Here is a 16,117-nt window from a genome sequence, read left to right on the forward strand (position 1 = left end):
CCAGGCCTTAAGTTGTTGGTGTGTGGAGCAGTATGTACATCCTGTAAGCCACAAAGCAGCTGAGTTCTGTTGATGTACGGAGCACTAATAAAGTGTTTGTGTCAGTCTGTGAGAGCCAGTGTTAGATCAACTGCTTCAAATATCAGTGTGCATGCAAGGCTAGACAGGTTAATTACGGGGATTAACTTTGCACACACGTGGCTTGTTCTCACATTGAGGACGATGGTTTTCAACACTGGCTGCCTATTAGAATTTTTGGGGGGAACTTTTAAAAATATTAATGTCCAAGCTACACCCTAGGACCAATTAAATGAGCATCTCTGAGTGTGGAATCCATGCATGAGCAACATTTTACCAAATCCCCTGAAGACTGTAATGTGCACACACCTCTGAGAACAGCTTTAGTGTCAACTCAATTATGTGGTCTCAGTCTGGCTTGAAATCAGTAATTATGTAAGAAAGAGAAACTACTAGGAGCCACCCAGAAGGCTAAGTACATCCAGGACAAGTCAGAAGCCAGTGGGCTAAAGGATGAAAATGATGGCCCACAAAATATTGTGTACATTTTAGGTATTTATTTATTTATTTTTTTTTTTTGAGACAGAGTCTCGCTCTGTCGCCCAGGCTGGAGTGCAGTGGCCGGATCTCAGCTCACTGCAAGCTCCGCCTCCCGGGTTTATGCCATTCTCCTGCCTCAGCCTCCGGAGTAGCTGGGACCACAGGCGCCTGCCACCTCGCCCGGCTAGTTTTTTGTATTTTTTAGTAGAGACGGGGTTTCACCGTGTTAGCCAGGATGGTCTCGATCTTCTGACCTCGTGATCCGCCCGTCTTGGCCTCCCAAAGTGCTGGGATTACAGGCTTGAGCCACGGCGCCCAGCCAGGTATTTACTTTTAATGTAGCATTGAAGTGCAAGGAACTTGGAGAAAATTATTTAAGATAATGTGCTCGCTGCTGAATCCTATAGAAGAGAGTTACTTTTCTGTTGCCCTACTCTGAGCTCAAGCACATACGGCAAACGTGCGGCTTTGTGGAATGGGCAATGCAGGGTCTTTCTACTTTGTTGCTCTGCCAGTGGGAAGATGCTCTGTGATCCAAGATATTTCTCTACCTCCTCTATATTCCAGCCAGCAAGGAGTAGGGATGGGGAGTGGAAATCAGTGTCTTGCCTGAAAACAATAATCAGAACATTTCTGCTCTTATCTCCTTGGTGAGAAATCAGTCATGTGTTCTTGCTCATATGCAAAGCCTGGAAAATATATTAAAGGTGGTCATGTGCGTAACTAAAAGGAGAAGTAGAGAATGGATATTAGGAATCAATTATCATTCTTTCACAACAGGAATCAAAGGAAAATGGAAGTTAATACAGTTTAAATACACATTTAAATAAAGGTTGATATCATGGTTGCCACCATTGCAAAAGACTACCTTAATAAGAAGGGAACAGTATTTCAGCTGCCACTCTACGAAGAAGCAGTGTTATTATTAAGTCAGTTTTCCCTTGACCCTGCTAAATGTGTAGTTCCAAAGGCATGTTTTGCTGAGTGACAGAATGAGAACCTCAGTTGACATTCTAATTAGAGAGATGGCCGATTGAAAGATTTTGTTTGTTTGATACAGGGTCTTGCCCTGTTTCCCAGGCTGGAGTGCAGTGGTGCTATCATGGCTCACTGCAGCCTCAACCTCACAGCTTAAGCAAACCTCCTCCTCATCCTCCTGAGTGACTAGGACCACAGGTACACGCCGTCACACCTGGCTAATTTTTGTAGTTTTTGTAGAGACAGTTTTGCTATGTTGTCCAGGCTGGTCTTGAACCTCTGGGGTCAGTTGAGCCACCATGTTGGCCTCCCGAAGTTCTGGGGTTAGAGGCACGAGCCACTGTACACAGCCTCATTGAAGTATTGAGGAAGAGAAGAACTTAAGGTGAGCCTGAAGCATCTTGTAGTTCCAGAAAGTAAGTGCTAAGACACACACACACAAGACACACTCACAGATGATGGGGAATGTCAAAAGGACATTGGAACTAACAAATAGTTGGCTAGAGTTGAAACTGTGACAATTTGGAGAATAAAACAAATAAAATAATAATAAGTTACACCTCAAGTATATTATTGACTTCATACTGACATAAGCAAATGATTGAATATGTAAAGACATGAGGGAGGACAGACAAGTCTCCTGTGCAAACGAATTAAAAATACTGTATCAGGATACTTTTCTCTAAAGAGTGGACCATAACTCTCTGCTCCTTAAGTTAGAGGTGTGTTTAAAAGTGACTTCCTTCTGCAGAGAGCAGAAGGGAGAGGAGAGAGGAGGCATGTAACTTTCCAGTGCAGAAAACCTGACAACATTGTCTCAGCCAGCTGTCAAAGTTAACGCCAACAGTAATAAATCACATTTATAGTGATAGGTCAGCTTGACCCTTCTCCAACATGAAACTATGAGCTATTTTGTATTAACATGATTCTCATTAGCCAATTTAATGGTGGGAATTTTAACTGAGAGTTCTAGTGAATCAATGTTTTAATACGATGTGATGAAAATGATACTTTATCTCTGGGTCTTTCTACCCATAACTCTGACCTAATAATGGGAAAAACATTAGATAAATTCCAGTCAGATGAAAAAAATCCAAATCCCAACGTTCTACAAAATAACTGACCAGTTCTCTTTAAAATTGCCAAGGTCGGTTAAATTAATAAACTGTCAAGAGCCACCAGGAGGCCAAGGAGACAATGACTGCTAAATGTGGTGTAGTATTTGAATAAGATTGTATCAAAGAAAAAGGCATTAGTTAATAGGTCAGGAAAAATGAATGAAGTTTTAATTTTGCTAATAATAATATAGGTAACGATAATCAACAATGAGCTAGAAAGATCCTGCATACAAGAACAATAGAAGGAGAATTAAAAGAAAGGAAATAAATATTTGAGTTTTTTTTATTGGTAACTACCTGACAAGGGATAAAGTGAATTTGCAGTAATATTTGTTTTTACCTTTGGAAAAAAAATTTTTTTTAATATTTAAGTTCTACTTTTGTAATCCCAGTGGCTATGTAATCTTACATATCTAAATATGTATATATTTTTATATGTGAATAAACAAGGGTATTTGTAGCTTTTACATAACTTTTAGCAACCTTCAGCTCTTTTGTCTTCTGTTAAAACCACTATTCACAGTGTGTCTGTGAAAGTAAATTTCTTTTTCGTGATTTGATGATATTGATGGTTATTGTCAAACTTGGTAAGAGAAATACAGCTTCAAATGAAAAAACAACAGTCGTCCTCCAGACAGCCTCTTATTCTGTCAGGGGGCAGAGTTAATTTGTGCCACTTCAGCAAAGAGTAGATTCCTTCTTTCACAGCCTGGGTTTAATGATGGCATTGATCAAAATGTTAATTTATGTTGATTTATCAAGACATGGTGATTGTAGTGATAAGCCTTCATGATTGGTACTTCCAAAGTAAATGTACTGAAATGATAAATGCGTGTTTCCCTGGCCACAGAAATGGATTTTACTCTGCAGTTAATGTTTCCTATAACCCAACTTCATTAGGCAGAACTCAGTTAATGACATAATGAATTTGTTTCATTTTATCAAATTGCATTAATTAGGGAAATGTGCTGAATGTTGATTGTGAAGAAACATACTCTTTTTCCTTGGAATGACAGAAGAAAAAACAAGGTAATTGGATTAATTTTCCCTTCTTTTTTTTTTTCTTTAACCCCTGTTAACTAGGAATGAGAACATTCTTTCTCAACAGAAAGGCATAAGCAGCTTTGTTTTAGCATAATTCTTATTAGTCAATTTAATTGTAGGAATTTTAAGTGCAAGTTTTATTGGATCAATGCCAGACTCTGACAACCATATTGAATACAGTATCTCCAGAGTCTTAGACATTTGAAAATAAAAGCTTGAGTTTTCCTATAATGGTTTTTTAAAAAAATCCAAAACAAAAAACAAGCACTGATTTCTTTCTCATGGTTCTATAAATTATTTATTTTTGGTATGTTTTATCATCCCTACTCTCAAAGCTTAGAATAATGTTATCTGTGATCTAGAAGTTCTGTTGTGATAATGGTCTACTACGGAGTACACATGATTCATGGTGATCTGTGTGAGTTGTTTAAAATATGGCACTTGATTATAGTAACAGATTATCACAACAGTTGAAAATCAAATCATTTGCATGTAATTATGGGTGTTCTCTAGATTGGAGGGGGACAGGTAACTTTCTTTAATGAGAAAGCATGGGTCTTTTGTTGTCTTTATTCCATTGGGGGCTGTAGTTCCAGTTCATGTTGAAAAACATATTTCATGAATATGCCACATGTAGCCCAATAGCTGTTCTGTATTCAAACCCAGTCAGCATGTTCCCACTGGGGCATGAACCAAATCACACCCTTTAGAAATAAGTACCTACTGGGGTCACAGCAGAGGTCATCTTCATGTTTAAGCTCTAAGTAACCAAGAAAGAGGCTTTATTCTAAACTTAGAGTGAATAGTTGTTTCGTGCACATGCACGTTATCCTCAGAGGTAAGATAAGCAAATTAAGCAATTGTTTTCATAGAAAACTGTTCAGAAGTATACACATACCCCCCCAATACACACACACCTGTCAGAGTAGAATGGTTCCTTAGTCTCTTTTTTGTGATTTCATGAATAGAGTTAAATAGGCAAATGATTAAATGCCTTTTAAAGAAAAACGACATGGCTAATTTTCTATTTAAAATGTGGAGGGTACATTGGATGCCTAAAGAGGTCTCTAACTGATAAGAGGAATTTACAATCTTTTCTCTTTCCAAGTCTCAGTCTGCTCATCTCTAAAGTAGCTCCTTCCTACTCTGATATTTTAGGATTTTAGGATTTAAAAAATACTATCCCTTTAGTCATCTTGACTCTGCTATATAAACAATGTTTTATTGTATTGATAACTTTAATTCATCAGGCATGATGAAAAATACAAAATAAGTATAGCATTCATCTGAGACAATTTACTACTTATTCATATGAAAGTTGTGGTATTCTAGTAATTTCAGAGAAGGTGGTTATAAATGCCAGAGATACAGTGTAAGGAAAGCAAGATAGAGTCTGAGCACTCTATCACTTTGATTACATGAGGTGGGCAATGAAGAGGCAGGGATCTGCATGTAATGACACAGGTGATTGGATCGAATTGAAACCCACTGAATATAGGGCATTTTCTATCACTCCCCGAATCTTCCTGATATGTAAAGACATATTAGATTCATTCAATTTAAACAGTAATAAAGATGATAACCGTATTTAACATTTATTTGTTTTTATTTTACAGTAGTTTTATGTTTGTGGAATTTGAGAAGACAGAACACAGGCTTGCCATCCCTGTTTCTGATGCTTCCTATCATCAACTTCTTATGCTGGTATGGCATATTTTTACAAATCGTGCCTCAATATTGAGGCATTGTTATTAACAAAATCCCATGCTTCACTAGGATTTCTTTTAATTTTTAACAATTTTTACTCCAGAATTCCAGCCAGGAAGCTGTATTGCATTTAATTGTCATGTCTACGTAGGCTCTTGTCCCTGATAATTTCTTGGACTTTCCTCACTTTTGATGACCTTGACGACTTTAAGACATACTCATTAGATATTTTGTAAACTGTCCTGTGGTTGGATTTATCCGATGTTTTACTCATGATTAGACAAGGGTTGTGAGTTTGGGGGAGGAAGACTAAAAAAGGTAAAGCGCCATTTTTGCTATATCTTATCAAGAGTGCATGCGATTAACATGGTTTCTCCTGGTTGATGCTGACCTGCATCACCTGACTGAGGTGATGTGATATGGTTTGGCTGCGTCCCCATCCAAATCTCATCTTTAATTGTAGTTTCCGTAATCCCCACGTGTGGTGGGAAGGACCAGGTGGGAGGTAATTAAATCAAGGGAGTGGTTACCTCCATGCTGTTCTCATGATAGTGAGTGAGTTCTCATGAGATCTGATGGTTTTATAAGGGGCTTTTCGTCCTTTTGCTTGACACTTCTTCTTGCCACCACCATGTGAAGAAGGATGTGTTTGCTTCCTCTTCTGCCATGATTGTAAGTTTCCTGAGGCCTCCCCAGCCATGTTGAACTGTGAGTCAATTAAACGCTTTTCCTTTATAAATTACCCAGTCTCAGGCTGATCTCAAACTCCCTCAAGCAGTCCGCCTGGCTCAGCCTCCTAAGGTGCTGGGATTACAGGGTTGATCCACTTCTCCAGGCCTAAATCTTTTTTTTTTTTTTTTTTTTGTGTGTTACTGTTTCTTTTTTTTTTTTTTTTTTTTTTTTTTTTTTTTTTGTTCTTTTTCTTTTTTTATTTTTTATTATACTTTAAGTTCTAGGGTACATGTGCATAACGTTTATATCATGTATAACTCCCCAATGCAATCCCTCCCTCCTCCCCCCTCCCCATGATAGGCCCCAGTGTGTGATGTTCCCCTTCCCGAGTCCAAGTGATCTCATTGTTCAGTTCCCACCTATGAGTGAGAACATGCGGTGTTTGGTTTTCTCTTCTTGTGATAGTTTGCTAAGAATGATGGTTTCCAGCTGCATCCATGTCCCTACAAAGGACGCAAACTCATCCTTTTTGATGGCTGCATAGTATTCCATGGTGTATATGTGCCACATTTTCTTAATCCAGTCTGTCACAGATGGACATTTGGGTTGATTCCAAGTCTTTGCTATTGTGAATAGTGCCGCAATAAACATACGTGTGCATGTGTCTTTGTAGTAGAGTAATTTATAATCCTTTGGGTATATACCCAGTAGTGGGATGGCTGGGTCATATGGTACATCTAGTTCTAGATCCTTGAGGAATCGCCATACTGTTTTCCATATGGTTGAACTAGTTTACAATCCCACCAACAGTGTAAAAGTGTTCCTATTTCTCCATATCCTCTCCAACATCTATTGTTTCCTGACTTCTTAATGATTGCCATTCTAACTGGTGTGAGATGGTATCTCATTGTGGTTTTGATTTGCATTTCTCTGATGGCGAGTGATGATGAGCATTTTTTCATGTGTCTGTTGGCTGTATGGATGTCTTCTTTTGAGAAATGTCTGTTCATATCCTTTCCCCACTTTTGATGGGGTTGTTTGTTTTTTTCTTGTATGAGATCAGCCTGGGCAACATGGTGTAACTGTCTCTATTTTAAAAATTAAAAATTAAAAAAACAATAATAAAGAGATGGGCATGCCCTGAGTCAAACTCCAAACAGCAGCTGGGTCTACAACTGCTCTGCCCTACAGACCTTGGACTTGCTTAACCAGCCCCCTCCATTGCATAAGCCATTCTTAGTAAAAAAAAAAAAAAAAAAAAAAAAAAAATATATATATATATATATATATATACACACACACACACATATATATAGATGATATATAATATCTCTTACTGGTTCTGCTTCCCACTTTGAACCCTGACTGACACAATGTACATCCTTTTTTTTTCACTGTAAAAAAATTTTTATTTTCGAGACAAAGTCTCATCATGTTGGCCAGGTTATTCTTGAACTCCTGGCCTCAAGCAGTCATCCTGCCTTGGCCTCTAGATGTGCTGGAATTACAGGTGTGAGTCACCACACCTGGTCAATGTACATCCTTTTAATAGCCATGTTTCCAAAAGTGTGTTCTTTTATAAGAACAGATTCCTCTTGAGCTTATACAAATAAATATATTGCCATAAAACAACAATAAAAAAAAAAAAAAAAAATTACCCAGTCTCAGGGATGTTTTTATTACCAGTGTGAGAACAGAGTAATACATGATGTTTGTCACATTTTTCCACTATGGAGTCAATCTCACCTTTTCGCACTTTCCATACTGTGCACTTTATAAGTAGTCACTCTGTGTAGCCTACGTTGAAGGGGTGGGAAGTTATATTCTACTCTTGAGGGCAGAGTAAATTTTTGTATATATTTTCTAGAATTCTTCTCCACAGGAGACTTGTCTACCATCTTTCCTTTATTTTTTAATACATTATATCCATATGGACTCACGGATACTTACTTCATAACTCAGGGTATAGTCTAATACTACATTATTTAATGTTTTGCTCCAAGTATTTCATATTTGGACATTAGGAACACTATTATTTGACCCTTGGTTCCTTTGACACATTCCTATTATTTTATATATTTTTTAACCCTTCCTACTTCCTGCACTATAAGATACTGCAGGATCCACTTGTATATGCCCAGCGCCAGTCCTGGAATCAACCGTTTCTCCAAGGAACTCTGATTCCTTTCATGGGAGAGCAGCATTATAAATCAATATTCTATCACTAGGCGTTCTTATTGCTAGTGGAGTATTGTTCCTTGCATTCTTTCACCAATACCATATGGTCTTGTATAATGCTGCCTTGAATAATGTAACTTTACAGTAGGTCTTGAATTGAGGTAGTGAAGGTCTTTCGACTATCTTATGTCAATAATGTTTAAGCTATTGTAGGTCTCTTGCCTCTCCATATTAAGTTTAGGATAAATTTGTCCATGTGTGTAAAATAGCTTGCTGGGATTGTGAGTGAGATTGCATTACATGTATAGATCAGGTTAAGAATGACTGATATCTTAATAATATTTGCTGTCCCAATACATGAACCTGGAATATCTTTCCATTTATTTAGATTTTCTTTGATTTCTTTCATCAGAGATTTGTAATTTCTTGCAAATAAATCCTGTACATATTTGGTTATATGTTGCCTTAGTGTGTTCAGGCTGCTTTAGCAAGATACCACAAATTGGATGTCCTGAATAACATGCAATTTTTTGGATGTTATTTATTTATTTTTGGTTCTGAAAGCTGGAAAGTCCAAGTTCAAGGTGCCAGCAGATCTGGTGTCTGGTGAGGGCTAGTTTTTGTTTTGCAGACAGCCATTTTCTCACTGTGTCCTCATAGAGCAGAAAGAGAAAACAAGCTGTTGTATCTTTTTATATGGGCACTAATTCTGTTATTGTACCTCTAAAGACTCTACTTCCTAATATCACATTGCAGGTTAGTGCTTCAACATATGAATTTTGCAGAGACACAAGCATTTAGTCCATAACATATTTATACCTAAGTAATATATTATATATGGGTTGATTGTAAATGGTAATGTTTAGTTTTTAAATTTCAAATCCCAATAGTTCATTGCTGGTATATGGGAAAGCAGTTGACTTTTGTAGGCTAACATTGCATCTATGGTCTTCCTATTCTTTCTTATTAGTTCCAGGAGTCATTTTTTTTCAGTTGTTTGGGATTTTCTACATAGATAAATATACTATACAAATACAAACTCTTTTATTTTGTTCTTCTCAACCTATATAACTTTATTTCCTTTTATTTTATATTGCACTGGGTAATATACCCAGGATGATGTTGAATCAGATTGGTAAAAAAGGACATCCTTGCCATGTGCCTGACAATAGAAAAATGACCAGATTTTCACCATTAAGTATGATGTTAGCTGTAGGTATTTGCAGGGTGTTCTTTAACAAGCTGGAGGAGGTCTCCTATAATAGTACTTTGCTGAGAGTTTTTTCAGGAATGACTGTTGGATTCTGTGAAATTCTTTTTCTAAAGTAATTGATGTGGTAACATACTTTGTCAGTGGTGGTGCAGGTTTTGACGTGTTTTAGCAAAGTGACTCCTTTTTTTTTTTTTTGATAAATGCTATTATCTGAATATTGGTGCACTGCCACCTCAAATTTATATGTTGAAATCCTAACTTCCAAGGTGATAGTATTAGGAGTTGGGGCTTTGGGGTGCTGATTTGGTCATGACAGTGGAGATTAGTGCCTTTATAAAAGAGACTCCAGAGAGCTGTCTCATTCCTTCCATGACGTGAGAATGCAGCAACAAGGTGGTTGCCTATAAACCAGGAAACAAGCCTTCACCAAGCATTGAATCTGTGATGTCATGACTTTGAACTTCCCAGCCTCCAGAACTGTGAAAAATAAAGCCTTGCTGTTTATGAGCCACCCAGTTCATAGCATTTTGTTATGGCAGCCTGAAAAATCTAAGACAATGAACTGGCACTGGTTATCTGACCACACTGTATAATTCTTTTAATAAATTTTTTGATTTAATTTGCTATTTTTTTTAAAAAAAACTTTATATCTATATTTACAAGAGATATTGATCTGTTCACCTCTTTCAGAATTTAGTTTTATGTTAATATAAATTGAGTTTCAGAAAATGAATTAAAATGTGATCTTTCAAGGCTGGATACAGTGGCTTACACCTGTAATCCCAGCACTTTGGGAGTCCAAGACGGGTGTATCAATTGAGGTCAGGAGTTCGAGGCCAGCCTGGCCAACATGGTGAAACCCCCGTCTCTACTAAAAATACAAAAATTAGCTTGGCATGATGGTGTGTGTATGTAGCTCCAGCTGAGGCAGGAGAGGGGAATTGCTTGAAACTGGGAGGCAGAGGTTGCAGTGAGCCAACATCACACCACTGCACTCCAACATGGGCAACAGAATGAGACTCTATCTCAAAACAAACAAAAAAAAGTTATCTTTTTGCTTATGAATGTTGAAAGACATTGTGGAGGATTAGTATTGTTTTTTACTTAAATGTTTAGCAAGATTCACAAATGAGACTCTCAGGGTCTGATGTTTTCTTTGTTAGAAGATTGAAAATACCAGTTAGATTTATTTGATATTTATAGGTTGACTCAGCTAATTCATTTTTCCTTGTTAAGTGATGGTGTTATATGTCTTTCAGTGAATGATCTACCTCATTTAAATGGTCAAATTGTGAGTTATGAACTTGTTTGTAGTACTCTTTATTACCTTCACAATGCATATAGGATCGGTAGATAGCATACAAGAATCCTGCTTTCACTTTTGATATTGCTAATTTGGGGCTTCTCTTTTTGTTGGTTACTTTGGCTAAAAGTTTATCAACTTTACTAATTTCTTTCAAGTAAAACTTTGTTGTTATTCTGGTTTTTTTCTGTCTTCAGTTCAGTTAATTTCTGCTTTAATTTTTATTATTTTCCTCTGCTTCCGTTAAGCATAAATTATTTTTCTTTTCCAAGTTTCAAAAAAAGGAAGCTTAGGTAATTGATTTTAGATTTTTAAATTTTCTAATATGTACATTTAGTGCTATAAATTTTCTTCTACATGCTGTTTTTAATGCACTCGATATATTTTGATTGATCATTTTTTATGTTAATTTAGAACAAATATTTTAATTGCTATTAGAACTTCTTTGATACATGTATTATTTAGAAATGTGTTTTTGAATCACCAAATATTTTACAATTTTCCATTTATCTTTCTGCTATTGTTTTCTAAGTTATTTCTATTGTGATCTGAGAACATACTTTGATTTCTATTCTTGTATTTTGTTAAAATGTGTTTTATAGCCCATGATCTTGTCTAACTTGGATAATGTTCTATTAATCTCAGGAAACCTGATCAAGTTAAAAGATTGTGCTCTTCAGGTCATCTGTATTCTCACTGAGAATTTTTTCTGTTTGATATATTAATTCCAAAAGGAATAATTTTGATAATTTCAAAATCTCTCCCATATCTGATTTTGTTTCGGATGCTTTCTTTGTCTCTTCAACTCGTGTTTTTTTTCTATATTTTAGCATGCTTTATAATTTTTGTTGTTGTTGAAAACCAGACATAATGCATGGAGTTATATGAACTGAGGTAAACAGGTCTTCAGTTTAAAAAAGATGGGCCACATTTAATTTTTGCCACCGTTGTAGTTGCCAAAGTTTTCAAATTTTTCTGGTATCCTGGTTCTTGTGCTCATTAATTCTAGGTTTCCCTAAGGACTCCTTCTCAAACAGAGTTTGTGTTTTGTAGCTTTTTCTGTCTGTAATACACTGTTGTCATACTGGATACCTGTTGGTGTGGAGGTAAGGTGTGGGAGTGGGGAAACATTTTATGGTCTTATGATTGCACCTTAGTAGGCTTATGTTTTGAGGTCATCATCTTTAAGAACATTTCTCTAGTTATATAGATATATTTTAAAAACTCCTCTGTTGAGACACGAAGTCAAAGAAGAACTGGAATGAGAGCAATGACCTTCCTCCCGCTGGTGTAGGCTCTGCCGAAGTCCTTTCAGCTGCTGAGGGGGTACTGTTTATGGATAATGCTCTGGGTGAATTTCACATGGTTTTATGTTTCCCCATGTCCTGCCAGAATCGGGAGGGTTTATTTCTCAGATCTTCACCATGAGAACACAGTGGGGCTTCTGGAGATAACACCCATAAATGTGTGAATTTTAAGACTGCAGCCGGCCGGGCGCGGTGGCTCAAGCCTGTAGTCCCAGCACTTTGGGAGGCCGAGACGGGCGGATCACGAGGTCAGGAGATCCAGACCATCCTGGCTAACATGGTGAAACCCCATCTCTACTAAAAATACAAAAAACTAGCCGGGCGAGGTGGCGGGCGCCTGTAGTCCCAGCTACTCGGGAGGCTGAGGCAGGAGAATGGCCTAAACCCGGGAGGCGGAGCTTGCAGTGAGCCGAGATCCGGCCACTGCACTCCAGCCCGGGCGACAGAGCGAGACTCCGTCTCAAAAAAAAAAAGACTGCAGCCTTCAGCCTCTACAAGTTTTCCTTCTCATGATAGTCCCCATGCCCTTGAGAAATTCATCAAAATTACCATTTTACACTTTGTACCAGTTTATGGCTTCAGATGCTGCTGTTCCAGTTAAGCAGGTATCTGCTGGACTCTCTGGATTTGCCTGCCCGGCACTTTCTGGTGCAAGATTTCCCCACAGCCTCACCCCACTGATGCACCAAAGAATAGTCATTGATTAATAGTTTGTTTCATTTTTTCTTGTTGTAAGGAGGGGAGTGATAATTTCTAAGGTTTTTGTATACCAGAGCTAAAACCAGAGTTCAGAATAGCTTTTTTAAAATTTTTTAAATCGATACATAAAAATGGTGTATATCTATGGTATACAGCATGATGTTTTGAAATATGTATACATTGTGGAATAACTAAATCAAGCTAATTAGCATAGGCATTACCTCACATATTTGTGGTGAGAATGCAAAATATTTTCTTTTGAAGCAATTTTTAAGTATACAACATATCGTTATTAACTATAGTCACCACTTTGAACATAAGGTCTATAGGACTTAGTCCTCCAGTTTAACTGAAATTTGTAATCATTTTACCAACATTTCCCAACCCCACACCCTGCATAGCTTATTTCCAATTTTTTTCATCATTTTCCTTTTTGACTTCCTTCCATTAGGACTCATTGTGTAATAGAAGGATACATGACTATATGCATTTTTTCAACAACGCTCCCTGCAGATTCTAAGTTGGAGTCTTAATGTGAAGGAAATAAATATCATCAGAGGGAATTTATAAAAATAGTACCTGGGATTTGTGCAGCATGTTGCTATTTACAGATCACTCCCATGAATATTCACATAGTTCTGCCTTCAGGGCCATACAGCTGCTTATCCCGGAGCCGAGGGCTTGTTTCCAGGGATGCTGCTTTGTGTTCTGATTGTTTGACTCTGTGCCATTTTTTGGCCTTGGGAGAAGCAGCACACAACAAGACACAAAAGATGGCTTCCGATGCAGTGCCATGGGGCTAGATGATGTCATCTGGAAATGCATAAAAACTCTGAATTTTGGAAAGTATAAAACAGGGGAAAGTCTGACAGACAACTTTCCTTTCCTTCCCTTCCTTCCCCAAGGTCTGCCCCAAGTTGCACTCTCTCTGTGCAGTTTATTTGGAGACATCAGGGGCCAAGCAGAAAACACCTGCTGAGTGACAAGCTGTGTCTCTCTAGATCCCTGTGAAGTGTGGCCAGCAGGTAACAGCGCACCTTCAATTGCGTTCTGACCTTTCCTACCGCATTTTTCTGTCTCTCATTAAGAGCATCCCAGGATTGTATTTCCAAATTATGGTATCAGCAATTGACGCCTATTTGCCTCAGACTCTGCTTTTTCTCAGGAACTCAGTTTCTTTCTTGTTTTGTTGTTGTTGTTGTTGACATGGAGTCTCAGGGGTCTCACTCTGTTACCCAGTCTGGAGTGCAGTGGCATGATCTCAGTTCACTGCAACATCTGCCTCCCGGGTTCAAGCAATTCTCCTGCCTCAGGCTCCTGAGTAGCTGGGATTACAAGTGCCCACCACCACGCCCAGACAATTTTTGTATTTTGTGTGGAGTTTCACCATATTGGCCAGGCTGGTCTTGAACTCCTGACGATAAGTGAGCCACCCATCTTAGCCTTCCAAAGTGCTGGGATTACAGGTGTGAGCCACTGTACCTGGCCCAAGAACTTGGTCTAAAAAGCCATCAGGTAGTTGAACAGCGGTAGATTGCTAGATCTCTGCCAAAAACCAGCAGTAATGCAGGGCAGGAAAACTCCCTTGACATTTTGATTTCTGTCCCTTGTTATATTTGTTCAAATCTTGTGCAACCCATTAACCCTTATTCTTTGAAATTTTCAATCCTAGTTCTATGTTCTCCATTAATACTTCTATAGTGGTCTTGTGAAAGTTTAATGTCCGTAAAATGCTTTCTCTAAAACCCTAGCCTTAACCTCCTTTCCACCAGTGTTTTGCTTCCCTGGTGGCTTCAGCCATTCCATCCCATGATCTCAACACAGACCTCTCGAGAGTGTAAACTTCAGCTTCTTTGAAGCCTCACTGTAAATGTCCTGTGTTCCAGCTTCATGCACCTGACTCTGTACATTGTTCTGTATTTCCTGAACCTGTAATCCACTGTTCCTACCAATTTTTCACTGTCCCTCCTTATCTTTACTTTCTTGTACTCATTTCTCTCTTTAGTCAGATTAAGTGCCACAATTTATTATTATCCACCATTTCCTTTCATGAAATCTCAACCCTTCTCTGCTTCTGCTTCCACTGCAGCCTTGGTTCCATCCAAAAAGCTGCCGCCTTCATTTACGGTGCCGCACAGCTGAGGAGAGATTTATGGCCACACTTTATTAGACTGACTTTTGGACATGATGTCTACTATGGTTTGGCTCTGTGTCCCTGCCCAAATCTCATCTGGAGTTGTAAACCCCACATTTTGAGGAGGGAGCTGGTGGGAGGTGGTAGGCTCATGGAGGCCTTTTTCCCCCATGCCGTTCTCATGATAGTGGGTGAGTTCTCATGACAGCCGACGGTTTTCAAGTGTGACATTTCCTCACTCTCTCTCCTCCTGTCACCATGTAAGATGTGCCTTGCTTCTCCTTTACCTTTCGCCATGATTATGACTTTCCTGAGGCCTCCCCAGCCACGTGGAACTATGAGTCAATTAAACCTCATTTCTTTGTAAATTACTCAGTCTCAGGCAATTATTCGTAGCACTGTGAAAATGAACCGTACAATGCCTCACCCCAGGGAGGCTCTTCAAGATAGTCCATTTCCCTGATGCCTTCATTCTTCCACTGTCTTTGATCACCATTTTCTGAAAATCACCATAAGTTGATTTTAAACTGATCCATTTGCAATCTTTAGAATTTCACATTAGAAATATCATTGATTGAAGAATTTTAATTAGAAAGTTAGCAAGGTTTCGAATCATAGATTTTAATGTTCTAAACATGAATTTGACCTACTGTAGCCTGTTGCCATAATTTCCCTTCAACTTGATCACATTATCCTCTAAAGCTAAAACACCACGTTTCCTGTGTACTTGGCTTAGTCCGTTTGAAATACATTTCCAATAGCATTAAAAGAGCCCCTTGAGCAGCTTAACTTTCTGATTCTTAGATGAGGGCATTCTATGTCACAAGCAGTGAAAATTAACAATCAAAGTTGTATAGATGATTGTTCCAAAGATGTTAATTTTCCTATGTGCAGTGCAAGTGGAAAGACCTCATTCCATAACCACAAGAGACAGAGCTTATGCACTCTCACAAGAATAAAATGCATGGAAGCAAAGATTCTAAAAATGTGTCAACATTCACATGTTCCTGGAAGCCCAGCACGCGGCTGTCACTGTCAGCTGGAGTGTGTTCCGTGGTTTGTGTACTTTCAAGCAGGAGGGGTCTGGTGGGTGCTGCAGTGTGGCATCTGGCCACTTGGTTGATTTGGGCTGCTTATGGCTGCTTCATATTTACATACCTGCTATCAAGTATCTGCTGCACAGAAAGGTTGATTTCCAAAGTAAAA

Source organism: Trachypithecus francoisi, unplaced genomic scaffold (assembly GCF_009764315.1).
Source record: "Trachypithecus francoisi isolate TF-2019V2 unplaced genomic scaffold, Tfra_2.0 Contig01558, whole genome shotgun sequence".
NCBI classification, from domain to species: Eukaryota; Metazoa; Chordata; class Mammalia; order Primates; family Cercopithecidae; genus Trachypithecus; species Trachypithecus francoisi.